General features: G+C 47.8%; 1 protein-coding gene across 1 annotated transcript in view; it reads right to left on the bottom strand.

Annotated features, from left to right (window-relative positions):
* Nucleotides 1-23,269, bottom strand: part of HIVEP3 (human immunodeficiency virus type I enhancer binding protein 3) — a 76,477-nt gene extending 53,208 nt beyond the window's left edge. Inside the window, exon 1 of the mRNA XM_012722313.1 lies at nt 23,183-23,269. The gene's annotated coding sequence lies outside the window, so the exon portion shown is untranslated. The remainder of the gene's footprint in view (nt 1-23,182) is intronic.
* Nucleotides 23,270-23,559: the final 290 nt, after the last annotated feature.

Below are 23,559 nucleotides of genomic sequence, written 5' to 3' on the forward strand. Positions count from 1 at the left end.
GAAAGGAATTAGATGAAGGCAAAGCTTAATTTTCACACATATATGTATATTTTCCTGTCATTATTAAGTAGTACACCTCAGCCCACAAAAATGTCCTGGGACGTCTGAAAGACAGATTCTAGCCCCATTCCAGATCTGCTAAAATAGAATCTCTCAGAAAAGGGCCCCACCTGAATCTGACATAGTTTTCTACAGCTTGGTATTTGGAGAAACTGATGAGATTCCCCTCCTGCCTCCTAGAACTGATCATCTTGCCTCTCAGTTCCCCAACTGCATCCCGCCATTCCTGTAGGATGATGTCTCTTCATTTGCCAACCTCACAGGGCCTTTCCCTCTGTCAAGTACTCTCCACAGCTCCCGCCACAGGGAAAACAGTCAATGACATTTCGGTTACAGCAAATGAAACCTTTTTCCACCCTGTGCTTTCACTTTGCATCAAACCTAACTCACACGCTCGTGACCTCTTTGCGTCTACATACTGCATCTGTGCAGGTGGAGAGGAGTCTGGGAATGCTTTGCTTCCCATGAGGAGAACGCTTGAGCAAGGCCTTGACCTGGAAGAAAGTGGTTCCAGCCCAGGTGGGAGGAAGCACACTGCAAGCACAGGCTGGACTTTGTTGCTTCTCCTCTGGCTATGGCTTTGGGATTCCTGAGCTCTGATGTGCAGGCAGGGGCTCCTTACTGGGCTAGGGTGTGTTCAGGGCATGGGAAGGCATTACTCTATAAGCCTTCTTAGACTTTAGAAGGACAAGCCCCAAACTGTGAAGGCTCAGTTGTACCAAACAGATCTAACCAAGCCAGAGAAGCACTGACTCTCAGAAAGAGGAATAAGGCACAATCCAGTTCAGTGGGGTGGCCGAGCCATGCTGGGGGGTTGGATCAGGATCTGGGGCAGCCAAGCCCTCCCACTATCTGGCCGGATTCACTCATGGAAAATAGGCACAATCGAGGCTTAAACGGGTTGCCTACATTGGGAAGAAGTTTTTTGCTAATACTGTAGATCAAATAGCTTCTCTGATAAGCTTGAGATATCTGTCATGGGTCAGTCCTATGGCTTAACCAGTTCATCAGTATCTTCCTGGCAAACTTGTTTTCCCCTGTTCTGGGCAGCTTCTGACCTTATTCATCTTTGCATTTCCAGTGTCTGCTGCTGGACTCAACACAAGCAAAATATTTTTAAAAACACTTAAATGAGCATCTACTATGTGCTCGAATAATACAAAATATTAACATTTCAACCTCATACATCTCCTCATATGTGTGAGGTTGAAAATGAGGCTCAGAGAGGTGAAGCTAGTAGCTTCAGATGATACAAGAAAGAAAAGAGGTAAGATCTGAACCCCCATCCCGGTCATTGACTGGAAAACCCGGAGAGCACTGACCTTGATGAGAACAGTCCAGGTAGACTTTGCCTTTTCTCATTCTCTAACTCCTCCAGAGGGACTCCCAGGCTAAGCACACACAACTCCACTTGCACCCAAGTGTCCTTCTCACTTTGATCCTGTTAATCTCAGGACTGAATTTCTTGATAAATGCTTTCCCCAAGCATGTATCACCAACGTCAGGGGCTCTCAACTCATTTCGCTTGGATGACTGACGTCTCTGTGGCCCTAACTCTCCTTCTCTTTCCTCCCTTCCCCCAAGGACACCCGCCTGGCAGCTGAGGTCACAGTCCTAAGACTCTGGGTAACCAAACATTATTCCCAATAGCCTTCCTGTTCATGTGGGTTGGCCTTGTATAGAACTTGTTTACCCTGTCACTCAGGAAAGTATCTCTAGTGTTTAAGTCTCATACCCAATGAGACTGAAAATGAACCGAGACCAGACTATAGTTTCCACTCAGTGAAGGGCTGGTGCAACCCAGGTGCTTGTAGTTAGTTAATCTACTCAAGTACCTACTATTATGGATCTAAGTATCTAGCTACCTCACTTTCTCATCATTTATTTATATCACCTTGTTCCAGTAAGGATTAAAAGTGGCTTCTGGATAGAATCTCAGTGAGCTTCTGAACTTGACCTGCTTATCTTAAATGGTCCAGGAAGTGCTTGTGGGCAAAAGAGCTCAAGGAAGAACAAAGCCTGAAATGAGAGTTGGGCAAGGTCAGGCAGGCTTGCCTTCTGGTCATTTGCATTCTGGTCATCTGCACTCTACTCTTGTTGCAGTGGCCTGTTCCCTTGCCAGGTTCTAGCAAGTCTGTAGCTCTGCAAAGTGGCATTTTGTTTCTACACAATTGACTACAAAAATGGCACAGTGCCTACAGCTTGGTGGCCACTATGGTCTACTGTGAAGACAATATGTAGAACATACTTTGGTACACATGCATTAGAACTGAGGTGAATGTCCAGCGAGAATGGGTGACAAGGTACATTCCAAAAATAAACAATGAAAAGTAGGGGCTACTTATGTCTCCACCACTCTTGCTCACACAGCAGGATGGATATAACTACAGTAGTAAAAATACACCAGTTATAATGATCACCACAACTCAGCCCTTCATTTTTATTCACTCAGCCTGCAGTCACTATATGGGCCTTCTCAATGTCAGTTCAGAAACATGAAAACAGGCCCTTTCTGGTGGCGCAATGTGTTAAAGCACAGCCCTACAAAGCTAACTGCAACTGCTTCAGCATGAGTTTGATTCCTGGCCAGGGAAGTGACCCACAGAGTACAGCAGACCTCCCCTGTCTCACCTGCTGCTCCCCTCAGAACTGTACTTTGTTAATCTGTCTGTTCTTCTCCCCTCTCTGTCTCTGGTGAATACTCTCACCGCCCCTGCACCTCTGGCCTGTACCCCAGTTCTGTATGCATAAATAAATAAATCTTTTTAAAATTTTTATTAAAAAATATGAAAACAGACTTAATTTATCGGTCTTATTATAAAGCTGCAACAATCAAGACAGTGTGATTCAACACAAGGAGAGACCAAAGATTATCAGTGGAAGGAATAAAGAAATAGACCCCTCGTATGAAGAAACACCAGATTTGTAATTAAGGTGTTATTGCATTTGGTGGGGGAGATGATAATCCTTTCAAGAAGTGGTACTGAAGCAATGGAATATTCATATAGAGGAAAATAAAGCTTGGCCCCTACCTTCATACCATACACAAAAATTAATGTGAAAAGGATGACTGATATGAATATTAATGATTGAATTATAAAGTTTGTAGAAGAAGACACAAAAATACATCTTCATGAACTTGGGGCTAATGGAAATTTTGTGCACAGTTCACAAAGTACATAATCGCACAATCATAAATTGAACCTCATTAAAATGAAAAGCTCCTGTTCACCAGGGGATACCAACAGAGGAGTAAAAAGGCAAACCACAGATTGTGAGAAAGATACTTGCAATACATAATTCAACAAAGGACTCATCCAGACTATAAAAATATTCTAAAAATGAATCTAATTAAAAATGGTCAAAGTTAACTCAAAATGTATCAAAGGCTAAAGATAATTGCTGAGACTATAAAACTCTCAGAAGAAAACAAGAGGGAAGGATACATGATACTGGTTTCAGCAATGATTTCTTGGATATGACATTAAAAGCATAGGCAACTGAAGTAAAAACAGGAAAACTGTATTTCAATAAAATTTAAAACATTTTGCACCAAATGACATCATGAACAGAGTGAAAAGGATGGGGAAAATATTTGCAAATCATATATACGATAAGGAGTTAATAGTCAGAATATAAAGAACACCTGTAATTCAAGAGTAGAAAGGAAACAATGACATTAATAGATGAGCAACGAACTTTTGGGACATTTCTCTAAGATAAAGAAGCAGCCCCTAACAAGCACAGGAAAAGACACTCAGCAGCAAATCAAAACTACAAGATGTCACTTTGCACGCATTGGATGACTACTATGGAAAAAAACCAAAACACCAGAAAATAGTAAATGTTGGTGAGGATATGGAGAAATTGGAATCTTTGGGCACTGCTGGTGGGAATGCAAAATGCTGCAATCTCTATGAAAAACAACATGATAGTTTAGAAAAATTAAACAGAATTACCATATGCTATAGCAGTTCCATCGCTGGGTACATATCCCAAAGAATTGAAAGCAAATATCAAAGAGATATTGGCACACCCATGTTCACAGCAGCTTTATAGTGTCTACTGGTGGATGAATAAACAAAATATGGATGAATGATGGAATATTCCAGCCTTAAAAAGAAAGGAAATTATCACACGATCCACAATATGGATGAAACTTGAGGGCATTTCCTAAGTGAAATAAGCTAATCACAATAAAGACAAATCTCATATGATCCCACTTGTATGGGAGACTTAGCACAGTCACAGAGACAGAAAGGGGGTGGAGAAGCGGGGGAGAAGGGAGTGGAGAGTTGTAGTTTAATGAGTATAGAGTTTCAGTTTTGCAAGATTAAAAGTGTTTTGGAAACTCACCAACACTGCACAACCATGCAACTATTTAATATGATTGGACTTAAATTAAACATGGTTAAGATGGTTGACTGTATGTGTATTTTGATCACAGTTTTAAAAAATGGCAAGAGAGTAGGACAGGTACATTTGAAAAGTGGTTATCTAAATGGCCAATAAACCATTTACCATTACTCATTGGATATTACAAGTTAAGCTCACTGCACATTCACCAGAATGGCTAACCCAAAACACACCGATACCAAATGTTGGCAAGGAAGTGGGGCCCATGAAACCTCCTTGTGCACTGTTGGTGGCAAGGTAAATAAATACAACCATTTGGATGATTGCCAAAATCTTCAAAACCAAACACACACCTACCCTGTGACCCCAAATCTCCACTCCTAAGAATATACCATCCAGCGATGCATCTATATGTTTGCCAAAAAATACAATCAAAAGCATTCATAGTAGCTGTATTCTGAAAAGCTGGAAATAATCCAAATGATAGCAAATAGAATGGAAACACTGGAATATTCACACACGAATTAGTAATGGGGTGAGAGACATAGTTACATATATGTTGCCTGGGTTTTTACATACATCTGTGTTTATACTTCTGGTTTGCACATACACAGGTTTTACACAGATATATGTATCTTCTGTATGTCATGCCACAATTTAAAGCCTAGAAGAAGAGAGATGCAAACCAAAACAAGGAATATAAGGTGAGGGACATGCTAGAAGCAGGTTCTGAGCACAGATGGTGGGGGGACCCACTGGGGTGGAGGGTGTGGACTCACCAGGGCAGACTGAGGGGTGGCACACGGGGCTCTGAAGGACAAGCGGGCCTTCACCAGCTCGCAAAGGGGAGCAAAGGGGAGTCGTGTGAGCAATGGCAGCAGGATTTCCCTTGGGGAGGAAGCTTGAGTGTGGGAAGGTGGGGAGCTCAGGGAAGCTATGGCGTCAGGTTTGTAGAGCACGTCCGTGGGAGAGGAGACCAGGGACGAGACCCAAATCAGGTTTTGGAGTTCTCGACCCGAGGAGTTCTCCACGCACATTTGCCCAGAGGCTGAACGGGACTCTCCTCGTTGGGACGCATGCAGCGTGGCCGTGGGGCAGGACGGCGGGCGGCTGAGGCGCCGGCATGGTCTGGGGGTCCTGTTCTCTCAGTCGTCAGTCTGAGATGCTGCACCCTCAGAATTCAAAACCATCCTCCCTCAGTTATGGTCCTGACACTGCTATAAAAACGGAGGGAGTTTCTGTCCTTGTACAAGTGGGATAGCTTCAAGATTCTCCCTCCCAAGGAAGAATGGAGCTGCCATCGGGGGAAGCCAGAGAAGACAGGAGGAGGAACAGGCCTCGGAGGAGGCAGGGCAGCAGGGACAGGTGGAGATGCAGATGCAGCCTTGTTTGCTTCACAGCCTTGGGCTTGGGGACAGGGAACGAGAAACTTGAAAGAGACGAGGGTGAGGAAGCCGTGGGGAGCCTGACAACAGCAATCTAGCTTCACTTTTATTTGATTTTGCTCTTTCCCTTCCAGACGGGCCTGGTCCCCCTTTCCTGTGGCTCCTGGCCATAGGCTGCCTTGGACTCGTGGCAGGCTTTAAGGCCTAGTGGCCCTGCTTTGGCCCCAAACCTGTTTGACTGGGCACTTACTCATGAGGGGGTTGGGTAATTTTGGGTGTTTCATGGGGGAACTATTTCAACTATATTCTTTCTCTTCTCTCTATTGGACACTATTGGACGCTATTGCATACTAATTGTCATAAAGTTCTTTTTATTGAAGGTCTTGTGCATCAGCGTATGCTTTGTCTTTATGCAGTAGATGTTAGAACCCATTTAGTACAGGCAGGTTTGATGGTCCCGGGGTGCCCCTCAGCCTGTCTGCTAACAGAGTTACTTCTCTAACATCCTTCCTTTCTATTCACAATTTTTGATAGTTATACGTTTTTGACTATTCCGGCAGGTACCATTAACATCTTCAAACAATATGCTTAGCTTGCTCGTTTCTGGTCTGTCCACTTAGGTAATGTCTATTCACTTCCTGCTGCAAACAATGAACAAATGTGTACACACCTGCTCCCCACCTCTTTCCTTGGGTCACCTTCACATTTTTGCTAGCCATATATTGTTATGTGTATATCCTCAAGTTTCATACTATTTCTATTCTTTTCTATATTATAATGAAATCTCTAGGTTAATTAAAAAAAATTGAAGCTAATAAATAAATAATATGAATGTGAAGACAACATTCCCTGGGAACCACTTAATATGAATGGACATTTACAAGAGGAGGAAACTTAATCCCATGTGACTGAAACCTTGTCACAGAAGAAAATTCTTCTACAAATTAAGAACCAATGACTCTTCCTACAAAGTATTTATAGCTTCCTTCCTTCACTAGTTCTTGAATCTCATGTCTTTTTTTTTTTTTGGATTCCATCCTCTCAATGGATAGAAGGAACTCCAGGAGGTTTTGCTTACTCCCTCAGAAAATACAGAAAGTCGAGTGATTCTTTCTGAACTCTTACATATGAAAACATCTTTCTTTGCTTCCCAGGCTTGAGGGGATGAATAAAGTAAAAATCAAGTACTTTCCTTGATGGTCTGACATTTCAATCAGATGCATCTAAATACTCCTTTTCACTAATTCCTGCCCTAAATTTAGAGAGCTCTTTCATTTTAAAATCTGTGTGAGTTTCTTCAGCTCAGGGAAAATTTCCTGTTATATTTTTGACTGTCTATCCTATTTATCTCTCTGGAATTGTCTGTGGTCTCTGTTTCTAGATCTCCTGTCTGATGGATTCTGAGGGTCCTGGTTCTGTCCTCCACAAGTCTGATATTTTTCTTCAGGCTGTGCATTCCAACCACAAAGGAGTGTAGTATTTCCAGAACATATGCCATTACCATTGCTCCAAATACTCTGTCCCTCCTGGATATGACGCAAGCTTTTCAAAGTCCTTCCAAATCTACTATGGTGGCAAACTACATGTGCCAACTTGGCTGGGCCATGGTACCAAGACCCAGAGTAATTTGATTAAACATTATTCCATATGTCCATGTGTATTTCGTAGATGAGATTAAAATTTAATTCAATGGACTTCCAATAAAGCAATTACTCTATATTGTGAGTGAGCCTCATACAATCAGTTGAAGGCCTTTATAGCAAAAGACTGATGTGTCCTAAGCAAGAAGGAATTCTGGCAGTGGATGGGCTTTTGGGTTTGAGCTGTAGATCTCTAGGTCTGCAATCCACTGACCCACCCTGCAGATTTTTGGATGTGCCAAGTCTCCATATTTATATGAACCAATTCCTTAAAATAACTTTCTCTACATATCTATTTATATGCTGTTGCTTCTGATTTTGGAGAGGTCTGTCTAACACGCCGCCCAGACATCAAATCCTCCAGACAGCGTTCTGAGACCCACTACATTCAATCAAAAACCTCTGTATGTCTCACACTGTGCTGTGATTCATTTGTTTGCAGGCTTTCCTCCCCTGCGAGGCAGATTTCTTTTAGGCCAGGAGCCTCTCCCACACACCACTGATCCCCAGAACCTAATATAGTGGCATACAATAAACGGAGCTTCTGAGCATTCTGAGTTCAGAAGAAATGTTTGTCAAAGGGTGGATGAATTTGTGTGAATGAGAGAGGATCCAGGCAGGTGGCCTAGAGGAGTTTTATTGAGCAGAGGAAGTCACGTCAGACCCCTGAAAGGGACCCTATAAGATGGGCCAGAGGTATGATAGTGCTTCCCAAAAAGCAGGCTCACAGCACCACCCATAAAGGCAGGTCAGAGACAGCGCCTTGTCAGTTCTGTCCAGGGGAGGCTGGGAATGTGGGGTGAGGTTGGGGGAGGGGTAGTGAACAACTGGCCCAGCTCCTCAAGTTCCACCAGTGAACTGACTTTAATCTAATGCTTCATGGACTAGACCACAATTTCTTGTCAGGAATTATCACTTTGGGTCCCAAGCTGGGTCTTCCTTTTTTGTTGACGCCTGGGGCCTAGACACACTTGGCGGATGAACTGTGTATGTCCTAAAGGGGATTCATTTTCAGTCTTCTAGAACTGGTTTCCCATCCTCCAAGCTCTCTTGCTCTGCCCTGATCAAGAAGATGCTCTCAAGTATGATTTTCTGGGGCTACATTACCAAAAAAAAAAAATGAGTTAGGATGAGAAAGACAAGTACTGGATGATTTCACACTTATGTGGAACGCAGAGAAAAATAAATAAAAAAAAAAATCCAAACCAAAACAAAACTCTTACAAGCCACATCCAAACCAAGCCAGGTGGTTTTAAAGATTTTACCCTGCAGTAGGCCCTGGGCTGGGGGTGAGACAGACACCTGTGTTTCCCACGCTCTGGCACAGGTGGTGGGTTGCTCAGTGCATTGTGAACAAATGATGCCAGTCCAGGAACTTCCAGGCATGCTGCTCAGCCCCTGAGCCCTCAGTCTGCACCCAAGAACCTGACTGTCTTTCAGCCCATCCTCAGTCCTGTCTGTACACAGGGAACCGGGGCGGGCCTGTTGCTGTGAAAAATGAACTCGCCAGCACTTAGAATCACCCCCCCCATGTGACTCTGGGGGACTTATGCTACCAGCCCTGCCCTCATCTTCACTTTTGCATCTAAGGAGAGAGGCAGAAGTGAAATCCTGGCAGCTTTTCCCTTTACCCAGTACCTAAGAAGACCCAATGGCTTTTCGTGTTTGTCTTGCAGAAATGAGGCAGCCTGCTAGCTCTTGTCCTGCTACTTTGGCAGTTGGCAATAGAGCACTTCCGCCCAGGACACAGCGGGGAGGCTCTGGGGCACCCAGGGGATGCCCTGGGGAGGGAGTGTGCCGAGCAGACAGCAGTGCAGGGCACTGAGTCATCTCCGGGGTGCCAGGCAAGGCACAGCCCCGTTCTCTCCCTCACTCTCTTGCTGCTAAAATGCTGGGACTCCCCACTCCCTTCCCAGGAACACCAAATTCTCCCAACATGCCCCAGTCCTCCTCTCATGGGTTTCCCAGAAGGTTTTGGCCCAAATGAGATGTCTGTTTTCCAAACAGGATCACACCCCCTGCATTCCTGCCCAAGCCAGTCAGAGCTCCCAATCTTGGAGCAGTCACTGTCTGAATTCTCAATTACTTACGTCGTGCATGGAGCTGGGCTCCAGACAGTTCCAGTGGCTCTCCTCACTGTCTTGACTATTCCACATATTGTATCTCCAGCTACAGATTTTAGAGAGCAGGGCTGTGTTTTATCACCTTGATAGTCTCCATGCTTGTCACATAGTAGGTACTCATGGGGCTTGGGAGTGAATGAATAAATAAATGAAATTATATTGGTGTGGAGCTTTAGCTAATGCATAGTATATAGCAGTCACCTTAATTCCTTTCTGGACAAAATGGCCTATTAATTTCTAAAACCAGAGAGTATATTCATCTGCTAATGAATAGAATTTCCAAAATTTTGTGTATCTCTGCCCAAAACATAACTTTTGGAAGCTGCTATATTAGCTGATGTCTAATATATTGTAATTCACATTCCTTAACATTGACCCCTTTAAATGTGAGATTCAGTGGACGTTGGTGGATTCACAAAATTGTACAACTGCCATCATTATCTAATTCCAGAACATTTTCATTCCCCCCAAAAGGAACTTTTACCCAGCAGCTGTCAATCCACATTCCCTCCTCCCCAGTTGGGGGCAACCACTAATTTATCTACTTTCCAGCTTTATGAATTTGCCTATTTTGGACATTTTATATAAAGGAAATCATACAAAATGTCATCTTTCATGTCCCACTTCTTTCAGATAGCATAATTTTTTAGTTATTTGCTTTAGAAATATCCATCTTTTATTGTTTTTCTCAGAGTGCCTGGCCCCCAGGGATTCTCAGGCCAACAGCCTGTGAAATCACACAGGTTGGAGCCAGCCACCAGCAGCTCCCAGGAAAGCACGGGGTCTGGCCACAGATGCAGGAGGCTGGACAGTGTGGGAGACAGACAGAACATCACTATCACAGTCAGGGCAGCCAAGGGCCACGGCAGAACCAGTGGTCAGGAGCCAGTACTTGGTACTGCACTTGCAAGATTCCTTGAGGCTGGGGGCCCTGAAGTGTAGTCAGGAGGACCCAAGGGAACAGCTATTTGCAACCCCAACTCTGGTGGGGAGAAACTGGTGTTCAGGTCACCAGCCCTGGGCCTGCCATTCTGAGTCTGAAGGGAGATTCCTACTTCTGAGAAGGCCTTCAGACTCAATGGGAGGCATGTGTCTCCAGGGCTTCAGTGGTTCAGATTTGGGAGTGCAGGACAGGTAATAGCTACCCAGGGTCCTTTCAGCAGGGAAGCAGCTCCTGGCAGGAAACCCCAAGAGACTGAACAGAGCCCAGAATGCTTCAGTCTTAGGCAGTTTGAGCATGACTTGATTGATTCATTAATTAGTTCATTCCCCTTTTTTCCCTTGTAATTTTAACTCGTTTTATTCCATGGAAGATCTGACATGGTTTACAAAAACGAAACATAGGAGCACAAATTAAAAATGACAAATGGAAGACAGAAGGTCTAGACAGAAGGGATGGAAGAACACAGATAAGTAGTTTAGAAGGCCCCTGGGTGGCTCTCTTCGGGCTCGGGGTCAGAGCACAGCTTCCTGGCAGTCCAAGAAAGAAGGATAAAACTGTCCATTCTTATTCTCAGCATCCTGATGAGAAACACAGGCCCCTCAGAAAAAGCAGTGCTCTCTTGGCACTGAGATCTGAAGGGCATTTCTCTCATGCTGTTTGAAATAGGGAGCCATTCATTAAGTCACTCAGCACCTCTGGGCTCCGGCCTGGGGGCAGTGGCTAGGTACACGGCTCTGCCAGTGCCTCAGAATGCCAGGTGAGCCCCGTCTTAGATCCTCAGCTCTTCCTTGCGAAACACTGTGCCATTGGGTGGCCCCGCTGCAAGTTTTGTCAGGACCCATGTCATCTTTACTGCTATTTTTGTAATATTTTAAGTTATACGGGCTTGAGATGGACATATTAAAACATAGTCTTGTCCTAAGCAACAGGGGTCATTGGTATAACTGCCAACTATAGGTTTTTATTGAATTAAATGCATGATAATTTAAATGAAGACTATCACCAGTGTCCTTTTCAATTCCTGTTCTATTAGTGGTTTATTGTCTGCACCTGGGAAGTAGCCAGCCTCTCTACACAGGGCAAAGCTCCCCTCAGCTCCTCCCCACGATGGGTGATATAGACAATTCCTGGAAAAGCTCTGGCTTGGGGTCCCACACCCATAGCTGCATCACACACCCACATCACAGAGCTGGAAGGCCCTCGAACAGCACCCAGTTTGAGGCCCAAGTGTCAGACACATGATGTCTGACATCCATTTGAAGGCCGAGGTGTGAGGCCAAAGGGAACAGAAGGGACTTGCCCAAGTCACAAGACTAAAGACAGGGCAGGTGTCAGAACTTCCCAGCCATGCTTTGTCATCACACCACATGAACGGGTGAATATTTATGTGACCAAGGACTGAAGCTCACTGAAGCCTGGAAATAACTAGACTCTGAGGACTGTGGCCTCACCCAACTTCCCACACAGAGTAGGAACCATGCTGTTTCATCCCCCAGGGTGAAGCAAGCACCAGCCCTCTTCTTGACACATAGTAGGTGGTTGAGCCAGCATGTGAAAGTCAAGATGAGGACAATGGTGACCTGGGAGGAAGGGGCCCGCGGTTGTGGGAGGCTTTCTAGGGGCTCCCACTGTACCCATTGAAGTTTTTTTTAAGAGGGATGGTGAGTGACTGCAGTTTGTTATTTTATTGTCTGTGTTGCTTTTGTTGAAATGTCTTTTAGAACTTAAATATACATGAATAAATCGAATAAGCCTTGAGCCAATGTGCTTTCTCTCTGCTAATATAACTCCTATCTCAGAGACTGTAAAGCGGGAGAAATGGCACTGACTTCCACAACAGGGAACCCCAGCTGGGACGGGAGAGTGTGAATCTGAGTGTGACTGAAAGTGACCAAGGGGAGTCCTCTCAGACTGGGCGTGGCGCCACTGGCGTGATCCACGCAAACAGAACTGGGTCTGGGGAGACACTGAGAGAACCCCACCTGCAACTGTGTGGGCTCCACTGAGGAGCACCGCAGCCAGGCACAGAGCCTTTCTGGAAAACCAAGCCATCCACCAATGTCTTCATTCCCCACCTGCAAAAAGGATATGACTTAGCATATGTATTTAGTGAACAATGGGCGGTTTTGATGAGTCAAATGCCAGGACCTTTGCGATTGCCAAGCTGGGTCCATCAAGTCTCCCAGTCAGGTAGACAGGGGTCATTGAGGGCACTGGGGAAACACCCTCCTCTCCCCACCCGCCAAACCTTAGGACCTCCCCAAGGGCTGCTGTCAGGAGGCCACGCAAGACCTGAGGTAGCTGCAATCATTCTTGTGGGTTTTTTTTTTGGGGGGGGGTCAAGTAGACACTATTTTTATCAAAATGGGATCATCCTATGTTTATTTCTCTGCATCTTGCTTTTCAGTGGACAATCTCTAGGTCAAAGGCCAACGATTTTGAGCAGTTAGCACGTAGTAGGCACAGTTGTAAGCACTGAGAAACATCTCACTGATGCGACAGATGCTGTCTGTGAGCGGGCACGGAACTCAGTGTGTAAGGGGCTGGATCCAGGTCTGAACCCTCGTTGTCTGTCTCCAGACCGCATTCCTAGCCATGAACTCTGACACCTTTCTGAACAAGGGTAGAATTTGTCTTATTCATTTTTATAGCAGGATTTCAGGTCACAGTTGGATGAACACCTTCAAACTTTCCTTACTGTTGATTTTTCATATATATATATATATATATATATATATATTTGCCACTGGAATTTTGAAAGGAATAGCTTTTGTACAAGTGTCTCTATAGACCAGAGCTATTGTTCTACAGACCACGTTTCCCCCAGTGGGGGCTGGAGGGGCTGTGTGCTGTTGGAGGTGTCATCTAAGGGTGAGCCGCAAACATTCTCACTGGTTTTGATCCCGGCCCTTTTTCCCCTTGTCTCCCCAAGTTCCTCTGACAACACACTTGGAGGGTCCAGATAACTTTTACGTGCAGCACCCTCGGGGGTACCCTCCTTGTTGCAGTAAGACATGCAGTGAGCGACGGGGTGTTTTCTGATCTCACTTGTGCAGGAGGAGAACCGAGTAGGTAGTGCCCAGAGTTCTTATCCTCAGCTCCCTCCATGCCATATGAGGCTTGCTAAGAAAGAGCACACTGGGAGCTGTTAAACACTACTCCATTAACCCCAACCCCAGAAGACATGGAGCTCACTCTTCACTCAGAGAAGATACCAATGATGCTGAAGCCAAGAAACCTTTAAACACCTTCGAGTCTAATGTCTTATTTCACAGATGGGCCCTGGACGGCAATGACCAACCCAGGTTCACGTGTGGGGTGGGGTGCAGGCAGCCTTTACCCCAGCTGGGACAGAGTCACGGGAGGTGGTGGGTGCTTTTCTCCAGCTTTCTCTGCCTGCTGGCTCCTAGGAACCGTCTTACTAGAAAGGCATAGTGTAAATATTTTGCTAAGCAGCCAAGAGAGGAAACTTACCCAGGCTGACTGCCCTGTGCTGGGCACTGGCCATGGACACAATGCTCAATGAAGGCCATTATCTAGGGAGGGAGGGCTGTTTGTTCCGCTGCAGGATGGTGCCAGAGCCCGGAGCCACCAGGCTTGCCACTCTGGCTGCCACACAGTAGAGTCTCCTTGCACTCAGCAGACTCTGTGGTTATGCACAGCCGGGCCAGGAGGTTAACTCTCCCCGGACAGGAGCCAAGCCTTGTTCCTTCCTGCCTGAGTGTGTCCATCTGAAAATGCTCAAGATTGAGGGCCTCAGTGTCTGCAAAAAAGGCTCAGGCCTTGAACCTGCTGGTTTATTCCAACGGACGTGGTGTGCCTGGCCCTGGAGCCCCTGGCTTCCTGCTGAAGCCTGAGCCTGCCAGTGTCTGCCTGCTGTGCCCTGGACATTGCTCTCAGCCTTGCCACCCTGCCTCCCAGGCGGTGCTCCTGCCAGTCCCTCTGCCTGGAAGGCTCCTGCCACCAGATCTTCCCTCGCCCTTTCTCAATCAGTGGCCCGCTATGAACCCCTCTTCGTTAGTATAAGCACAAGCCCCACCTCATGTCCTCTAAGCCTCCCCGGACACCTCTAATCCAGGCTCCAGTAGTGAGCTTGCCAGCCATAAGAAAGCTGGGAAATTACCATCTAGCCAAAGTCCCACTGTGCAGTTAAGGAAACTGAGGTGTAGTGAGGTTCTCTAGCCTGACAACGTGGTCAGTGAATGTGAGCAGCAGCAGGGCTCACCTCCCCGAACCCTGGCACCTTGTACCCCCTCTGTAGCAGATCACATGGGATCGCCTCCAGGCTGTTCCCAGAATGCACCACTCCCCACCACCTCCACAGTCTCCGAGATCAGCTCCTCCAACAGGGCCAGTACCCAGGCCCCTGCAGCCTGGTGATGGGCTCTCCCCCAGCTCAGACCTCCAGTGACTTCTCAACTGTCTGCCTGCTCCAGACAGTTGACCCCTGCAGCCTCCTCTCCTAACCCAGCGCCCCATCCACTGCACCATCCACTGACTGGTCTCTTGGCTGTTCCCTACCACCAGCAGCATCCTGGCCCTGCTCGGAATATCCTTCTCTAGACACCACAGTGCCCATACCCTCGGGTCTCTGCTTACATCCCACCCTGGGGGTCAGACCCCAACTGGACAGCTAGGTCCTCTACGGGACTGGTCACCTCTTCACATACTATACATTTTCCACAAGTCCAAGATAACATCTTTATATGTATTTCATAGCTAATACATTCATATATTTACCAGCATCCGATACAGCATGTAATAAGGTGATAGTGGATTTGCTTCTCCAGCTAGAACATAGCTCCGAGAGGCAGGAATTTATGTCGTGTTGCCTAGAACAGTGGATGGCACCTTCTGTGTAGGCCGGGCTGGTTTTCAGGATGACCCACCTCTTAATGGGCGACAGTGGTCCTGGTGTCATGGTGTGTGTGTGTGTGTGTGTGTGTGTGTGTGTACATGCTATGAGTAGGGAAGTAGGGATGAGATTGGGGGCAGATGCAGGATCTGTGAAGGAGAGATTCTACAGGCTTCAGGGAGGCTCCCTGGAAGGCTTCCACATGTTGCATTTTTAGGTTCTTTGGGAGCCACCCAGCCTTAGCGTCCCCCACCCCTCATCCTCAGCACAGGTGGAATGGCTCCAGAACAGCACATTCACAGATAGAGCCACAGAGCTGAGCAGATGGGGCTGTGAGGACCCAGGCTCAGCGGCATCGCCCTGCTCGGGGCCCCTAGAAGCTGTAAGCCTGGGAATCTGAATTTCTAACAGCTCTCCAGTGGGTGACTCATAGACCCGTTTGGGCTTGGGAGCCTCCGCTGAGCTCTTCTGCACAGAGTGTTAGTCCCAATGATGAGTCACTGTTGATTGGATGGGGGAAGGAAGCCGAGATAGACACAGGAGAGGAAAACAAGGCTTCAGGCCACAAATGTGCCCCTGAACCACGTGGACCAGAACCCCATGGAGACAAGTCTGCAGGACGTGTTCCGACAGGTGGGCAGGTGATTCAGGTTTTCACCTCCGCTCCCACACCTGCAGCTCCAGCAAACACAAACTCGTGATTAGGGTGTTACTTTGATTGACATTCTTATTTACCCGTGGCATAATTTCTTTGAGGTTGGCTGATTTTATTCTAAAGAGGAGCCCAGACTGAGTTTGCTGGGTGACTGGCTGCTCGAATCTCCCTCTCCTCAGTCGGCCGGGGCCAGCTCGCCCCTCCACACATGTCCCAGCCCCTTTCACCCGAGTGTCTGTCCTCCAGATGCGTGTGCTCATCCCTTAAGTGCCGGTCGTTGGTCCCCCACCTCACCTCTCAAATTCCTTGTCTCTCTTATTAGCAGTTTCCACAGCTGCTCACTTTGCCTGTTCTGACACAGCACTCCCTGAACGGTCATCTTTAGCTGCTGACATCTTAGCATGGCCAGCACCTTGACTCTAAATTCAACATGCTCAGCTCCAAATTATCTCTTCTCCTCTGCCTCTGTGCCACCAATCCCCTAAACCTCAGAACTACCATCTTAGCACCATCAGAAGCTCTTGGGAACCCCACTATCCTCTGCCCCCTGTTACCTATCCATCCCTCCTCTCTGGCCCTCGTTTGTCCAATGCCACCTAATTAGGCCTTATTGTGTGCCAGGCTGTGTTGGGCACCAGGATCATCAGCCAGGCCTCCCTGCTCCCTTTGTGGAACCTCCAGGACTACCCCAGGCCCCAAAGCTGTAAGAGGAAGCTAGCCCCAAGCTAGTCAGTCCCACATCTGCAAGTAATTTACTTTGCAGTGTGAATGGTCCAAGTGTGACCTTGGGCAAGTCCTTTGCCAAGTCTGAGCATGGGTGTCTTCTCTGCTCCAGGAGAGGATTATTCACTCCTGCCTCTCCTTACTCCTGCCTGGCTGTGATGCCCACAGGTGACATCAATCAGAAGAACACTGTACTCACCACCCCAACCTAGTACAACCTCCTCCCTATAGACCTTAACCCCTGCAGCCTCCTCCCACCAGCCAGAGGCAGGGCCCCAGATCTGCATTTTAAAGGAACACTGGAGGCAATTCTATTGAGAGGTGGAGGAATTCAGAAAATCCAAATTCCCTCACCATTCCCGAGTCCCTGATCAGATCCGAATTCAGATCTGGGTCCCATCAGCTACTGCCTGAGGGCCCGTGGCAGCAGGCAGGCTGGTCTGTGTACTCCCTGGCCTGATCGTTCAACCCAGCCTGCTCTTCACTAGCCATTTCCCAACAGAGAAGGGCCCCCTAACCTCCCCTCTCTGAAAGTCTTTTCCCCACCCTTCAAGGTCCAAGTCAGATGCCTTCTCCTTCTCCTTCCCCCATAAAGATCAGAAATAGGGTCCTCCCTGGTGGCGCAGGTTAAAGCACTGCACTAAGAAGTTTAAGCCGCTTCCGCATGAGTTCGAGCCCCCCCTGCCCCGGAGGTGACCACATTTCTTTCGTGGCAGACCTCTCCTGACCCGCCCGCTGCTCCCCTCACCAGTGTACTTCGTCGATCTGCCTGTTCTGCTCCCCACTCTGTCCCTGGTAAATCCTCTCACCCTTCGCATCTCTGGCCTGTACCCCAGTTCTGTATGAATAAATAAAATCTTTTTTTTAAAAAAAAAGGTCAGAAATATCACTTGGCATGGGTGCCCTTTCCTGCCAGGATTGCCAGCTGGCTTTTTACCTGGTGACACCCTAGCTTGTTAACCACAGGGTCAGCTCCCAGAGGGAAACCATATATACATGTTTTACAGCGATTTGTGTTCAAATGCTTTTTGAACATTTAGAAAAACCTAAACAGCACACAGCACCCCAGTGGCATACAGAGGGGAAGAGGAGAGCCTCTCTGGGTAAAGCCAGTGGTGCTGGCTTGCTGGAACAGTGGAGAAATAACAGGGCTTCTAACACCAGGGGTGAGGGGCACAAGGAAGGAAGTTCATGCAAAAGGATTAAAGGGTGTAGAGTGCCTGAGGAGCTCGACAGAAGCCAGAGAAAGGACAGAGAAGGATGTGGCTGCACATAGGTCCCATTCCACAGGTCAGGGGCCAGTGAACCCAGCCACGCCCTGCATGCTTTTGTTAAGGTGAAGGATGTTCTAAAGGAACTCTGTACTACAGAGTTTTGTGGACTCCACCCCTGAGTCCAGCTTTCTGGACTCTACCCTCTACTCCAGTGATTGGAAACTACAACTCCCAGCAGTACCAGGGAGAGAACTGCAAGGACCCAAGGGCGGAGCTAAGCAGGCATTCTGGGACTTTGGGGAATAAATAGGGCACCATTTTCCACGGTGCTCTCTTGCTCTGGAAAAGGCTCTCAGGACCACATGGCTTGGGGCTCTCAGTTAGTTTGTCACCAGAGCTCTAAGTCAGCCGAGCCAGTAAGATATCCCTCTCTCTTTCCCTAGGTTGTTCCTTTTCTTTCCCCCTTTTGTAAATAAATTTGTTATTGACCCTTTTGTGTGTGCCTGCAGTACAACTGAATTTTAAGCGTGTGGGTGAGGTCCCACAGACAGGCAGCCCAGTTCACACTGGGGTGCCCTGTAACATTTTGACTCGTGTCCTTGACAGAGTCCGGGATCCACTTCACGACCTCAGAGGCAGTAGCCATGAGAGAGACTGCACGGCCCGCTGTGCTTAAAATAGCTCCTACTGGCCAGTCTCTGCCAGAGGTGTTGGAAGCTATTGGTGGGCTGTCAGCAGAGAAAACATGGTCAAATCTGTGTTTTCTCTTTCTGTCCTGCTGGTCTGACATAGGGGTGGGCTGGGGCAGAAAAGCCTGTGGGACACAGAGGGCGCTGGGAGGCTGCTACTGCAGGTCAGGTGGGGGTGCCTGTGAGTAGCATCACTGGCATTTATCAAGATTATGAAGAGTTGTGCCTTTCCACACATCCCCCCTTTATATAGCAAGTGCAGAAAGGGCTGTCGCCCCCATTTTACAGACATGGCACAGAGTTAAGTAGCCTTCCTAGGTCACCCAGCTGGCAGACCCAGGATGCAAACCCAGCACCAAGTTCAAGGTCTTTGGGGTCAAGCATGTTTGCTTGTTGACAAACTCCTTTGAGCTTCCCTGAAAATGCACAGAGCCCAAGTCCTCTGCAAGAGAAATTCTACCCTGAGTCAATCGGGCAGGAAGTGGGAGGCAGGAGTGTGGCTATTTTGGAAAAGCGACACAAAAAACCACGAAACTTCCTACCTGTCCCGTCTTGCTCCCATCTGTCCTCGGAAACAAGGCTGCCCCTCTCTTAGATAAAAAGGTGTTTTTCCCCACACAGCGGCTGTGCTGCTGGCGGTGGGAGAGAGCACTAAGCTTAGCACATGTGCGCTATATTTAAAGGGCTGTATAAACAAACAGGGCTATGTGAATAAGACAAAATGAGGTCATCATTTTAAAATCTAAAAATTTTCTTTTCTATGGGGTAAGCAGCTAAACCTCAGAAAGAACTGGTGCTTTTTTTTTTCCCCCTCGAGGCCTTCTCTATCCCACTGGACCCTAAAGCCACCAGGCTGGCCCCACCCTTTCTTGCAGCCACTGAGGTAAAGTTGGTGGCTGGAAGCTTGGACTCCTGGGTTTTATTCCTGGTTCTGTGGCATTTGCGTTGAATGTCCACCCCCAGCCACTATCTCCTTGGAGCCTTGACTTCTGTCCTCATCCAGGCTACTTGCATTGCCCAAACTCTCAAAGACCTCTTCCTGCACAGCCTGGCTGGGCCGGTCAGCCCAGCCAACACCTCTGCAGCGCCCCCGTGTCTCCCCTGCTCAATGGCCAAAAAGCTACTTACATGCTCCCTCCCCACCTCTTCACCCCCCTTCAATTGATCTGCACATATTTTAACTTTTTCTTCTAGACTCTTCTTCCAACCTGATAGCTGGAAATCACTAGAACAGTCCTGGAGAGCTGGACTAGGGAGCATTAAGAAACACCTCAAGTTCTGGCAGGGGCTCCCGAAGCTGTTCTATGTTTTGGGGGTCCTTTTTCCACCATGGTAGTCCCCCTCCCTGCCACCCACAGCCTCCTCTCACTTCTTTCTTCTCCCATCTTTTATTACCTCCCATCTGCCTCTCTTCCTCACTCTCAGCACCCTGGGCTCCTCTGTTATCCTGAAGCACAGAAATGAAATCCACCAAAAGCGCTGTTTTCAAACTTTGTTCTATGGATGTGTCAGAGGACCTCTAACAGCTATGTGAGACTTTTAGTCTAAAAAAGAGCACTTGACTCTTCTGAAAACCACTATGGAAGATGGACCAGCCCATTCCAACATGCTCTGTGGCCCCTGAGCAACAACCAATCTGGGTACAGACCTTGGATCACCAAGAGGTGGTAACCCTGGATTTAGTGATGAAATGTTCTTGAATGAGAAGGAGTAGAGCTTTCTGGGTATCTTCATGTTGCTGTTTTTAAATTTAAGACGATACACATCTATATAAACCACACAAGCACGTACATACGAAAGTTTTCTATTGTACAAGAATGTGTTATATGGATCATTACCAAGAAATCATAAAAGGCCATGTGCTTCTGAGCATTGCAATAAAAGGGATTCAAGCTGTTGTTTGAAGAATGCAAACCAGAATCCCTCTAGCCCTCCCCAAATGTCCACAAACCACTAAGCTGAAGACAGACCATCCTGGCTGCAAGGTGAGATGATAGAGACCTGTTGGCACCATGTCACCTGACTTTTCTCAATATTGAGCAACCAAGTGAAGCAAAACAGCTGATACAGGCCCTCCCTGGTGGCACAGCAGGTTGGAGCACAGCACTGCACAGCTGGCTGTGGCTGCTTCAGTGAGAGTTTGGTCCCCGGCCCCGGAGGTGACCCACATGGCGCGGCAGACCTCTCCTGTCCCACCCGCTGTTCCCCTCAGCAGTGTACTTCCTTGATCTGCTCCCCACTATGTCTCTGGTGAATCCTCTCATCCTCTGCACCTGTAGCCCAGTTCTGAATGCATACATAAATAAAACCTTTAATAACAAATAAAAATAGCTGATAGAGCCACACGACGGTCACCTCGTGGCCAACAAAGTTCTGCTGAGGACCAAATAGTTTTGTCTTTGTGGAACAGATAGTCTCTGTCACAGCTGCTTGATCACAGAACAGTGGAAAGCAGCCATAATTCTTTGTAAGTGAGTGGCAAGGCTGTGTCCCGACAATACTTATTTACAAAACTCAGGCAGCAGCCTGGATCAGATCCACAGGGCTAACCTCTGATACGGATTCTGCAGACCTCAAAACAGTCATTGTTCTACTGACAAACTTTCATAATGAGGCTGTTAAAATCCAAAATTAAAAAGAAAATGTATATTAAGCAACATAGCAAACAACTACTTCTAAATTGTTATATATATTTGGGCATTCCATGCCAGCTTTGAGTATTAAACATGGTTTCTAAGACTATGAAAGTTTGGAAACTACTAGCAGAGAACTTTGCTGCTGTGAAAGTGATTTCATACCCGTTTTCAAACTAGGTTTGGCTCTCATTACTTATTCAGAAATCACATTTGTTCTGGAGAAAGCCCCAGTCCGGGGCTGTACTGAAGGCGGGTGGAAGTGGATGACTTCCCTGTTCTTAAATCATTCTAAACAGAGCCATTCACAAGCCCCTCCGGGTGTTGGGGGCCCTTCTCAGCACAGGGGCCTGCAATACTACTAAAGGCTGGTGTGGCCACAGCCTGACTGTTCTACCCACCTGCCCCTGGGTTGAGCCTTCTATCCTGTTCAGAGGCTGACCAGTTCAGCTCTCTCCTTGTAACTGGTAGGGACTGTGTCGGCGATGGCCCAGACACCACAGAAGCACCGAGTCAGTACCCCATCAACCACAGATGCCTTCCCTTCCCAGAGAAGTGCAAGGGTGGGGGCCAGATTTCTTGCTGGGACTGATGTTTCCCTCTGGGCCAGCCCCATCCCCTACAGATTCTTTCACACTGCTGGCAGAGCCCACATGGATAAAAGATGATTTGAGAAAGAAGCAGGGAAGGGTGCCAAAATAGAGAAGTTTTCCCTAGGAGGTCTCTGGCATCCCTAGGAGGTCTCTGCTTCCACCTAGATCAAGTATCTACTGCACACCTGGCAGAAAAATCCAGATTCTGCCCTGAGATGGTATGCACACAGGGAAATAAATGCCAAGTTGAGGCACAATGAGATAGGCCAGGATGCCAAGGCGGGGAACCCCATGGGTTGACTATGGTGTCACTGATTCCTAAAATGCAGGTCTTCCTGGGGAAGGCTGCCCTGGATGCTGTTACTGACTTTCTTGGGGAAGCTGCTTCGTGGAGAAGAAAGGGCTGGGTCGCCAGAGCCCCAAGAAAGAGCTCCTACCCCTCCCCCCCAACCAAGTTGTATCAGAATCAAAATACAGCTTCCTGGGCCTCTAACCCCAGAGTCTGCTTTGGAAAATCCAGCAGGCCAGGAAATCAGCTCCCCGCCCCCCTTTTTAACCAGGCACCCCTACCCATTCCCCGGGTGATTCTGATGTACTTCAGACAAAACATCCAAATATACATTTCTGACGTGGAGCCTCAAACACCACACACCTGACCCAAACTTCTAACTTGAAACCACAACCCCTACCTGAAAAGCGTCACCAAAGCGCGGGTGCACACACACACACGCCAGTGCTGGGGCCCTCCCTGGGCCAACTGAGTCAGTTGGGGTGGGGTTCTAGGGAGGGTTTAAATCGCGGGTGATCAGTGGAGGGGGGGCGGAGGGATGTGGGGGGTGGAGTGCAGGGTGGGGGTGAGTGGGAAGGACGGTAGGGGAGGGGGAGGGTCAGACACCCTTACAGTTCTTTACAACACAGAGGATGCTGAGCAGATGCTCGAGGTCCTGTGACTAGGCAGTGGGTGGGAGCAGGCTCTGCAGACAAGATGGCTATGGGGGTGGCAGAGGGGAGCAGAGGTCGGCTGGAGCTCTAGAAGGCAGGAGGACACAGGGACGCTAACAGGTGGGGAGGCTGGCTCCTCGGAGAGGCGTTGTTGCAGGAACAGATGGAAACCGAGGAACGGGGTGCTGGGTGCTGGGGCAGGTCTGTGCTGCTGAAGGCGTGAGGACTTCCAGCTTCCACAGAGGCTCCAGGAAGGAAAGAATGAGGATGACGGCAATGTGACAGTAATAATAACACATCGTTCTGAAGAGGAAGAGCGCTCACAAGCCACGCAGGAAGACAAAAGTGGCGCCCAGCAAGCTGCTTCTTACCTGTGCTGCAGACACCACTTTCGGTGGCCGAAACTAAAACGCTGTTCTCTTTGAAAACCAGCGTTCATGTCCACTCCTGCTGCAGCGCCCGCCTCTCACACTCTGCTCCTCCCTCTGCAAGGGAGAGCTCGCCTGGCCAGTATCTCTTGAGGTTCCTCCATGAACTAGTCTGAGGCCTCTGGGTCTGTGCCTGGAATTCTGCAGAGAACAGGGGAAAAACACGGTCAAAGACTTTGCTTGGTCAACTTCTTTAGACACAGGACAGTCTCTGCTGGGCCCCAGGAGGTCCAGGCCCCCACCTCCTCCCAGCTGTGCTTACTCCATGTCTCTGCATCTCATTTAATTAAGGTGCACACTGCTTCTTTAAACACAATGCT

The sequence above is a fragment of the Condylura cristata genome, unplaced genomic scaffold (assembly GCF_000260355.1).
Source record: "Condylura cristata isolate star-nosed mole 26May11 unplaced genomic scaffold, ConCri1.0 scaffold00008, whole genome shotgun sequence".
Taxonomy (NCBI): domain Eukaryota; kingdom Metazoa; phylum Chordata; class Mammalia; order Eulipotyphla; family Talpidae; genus Condylura; species Condylura cristata.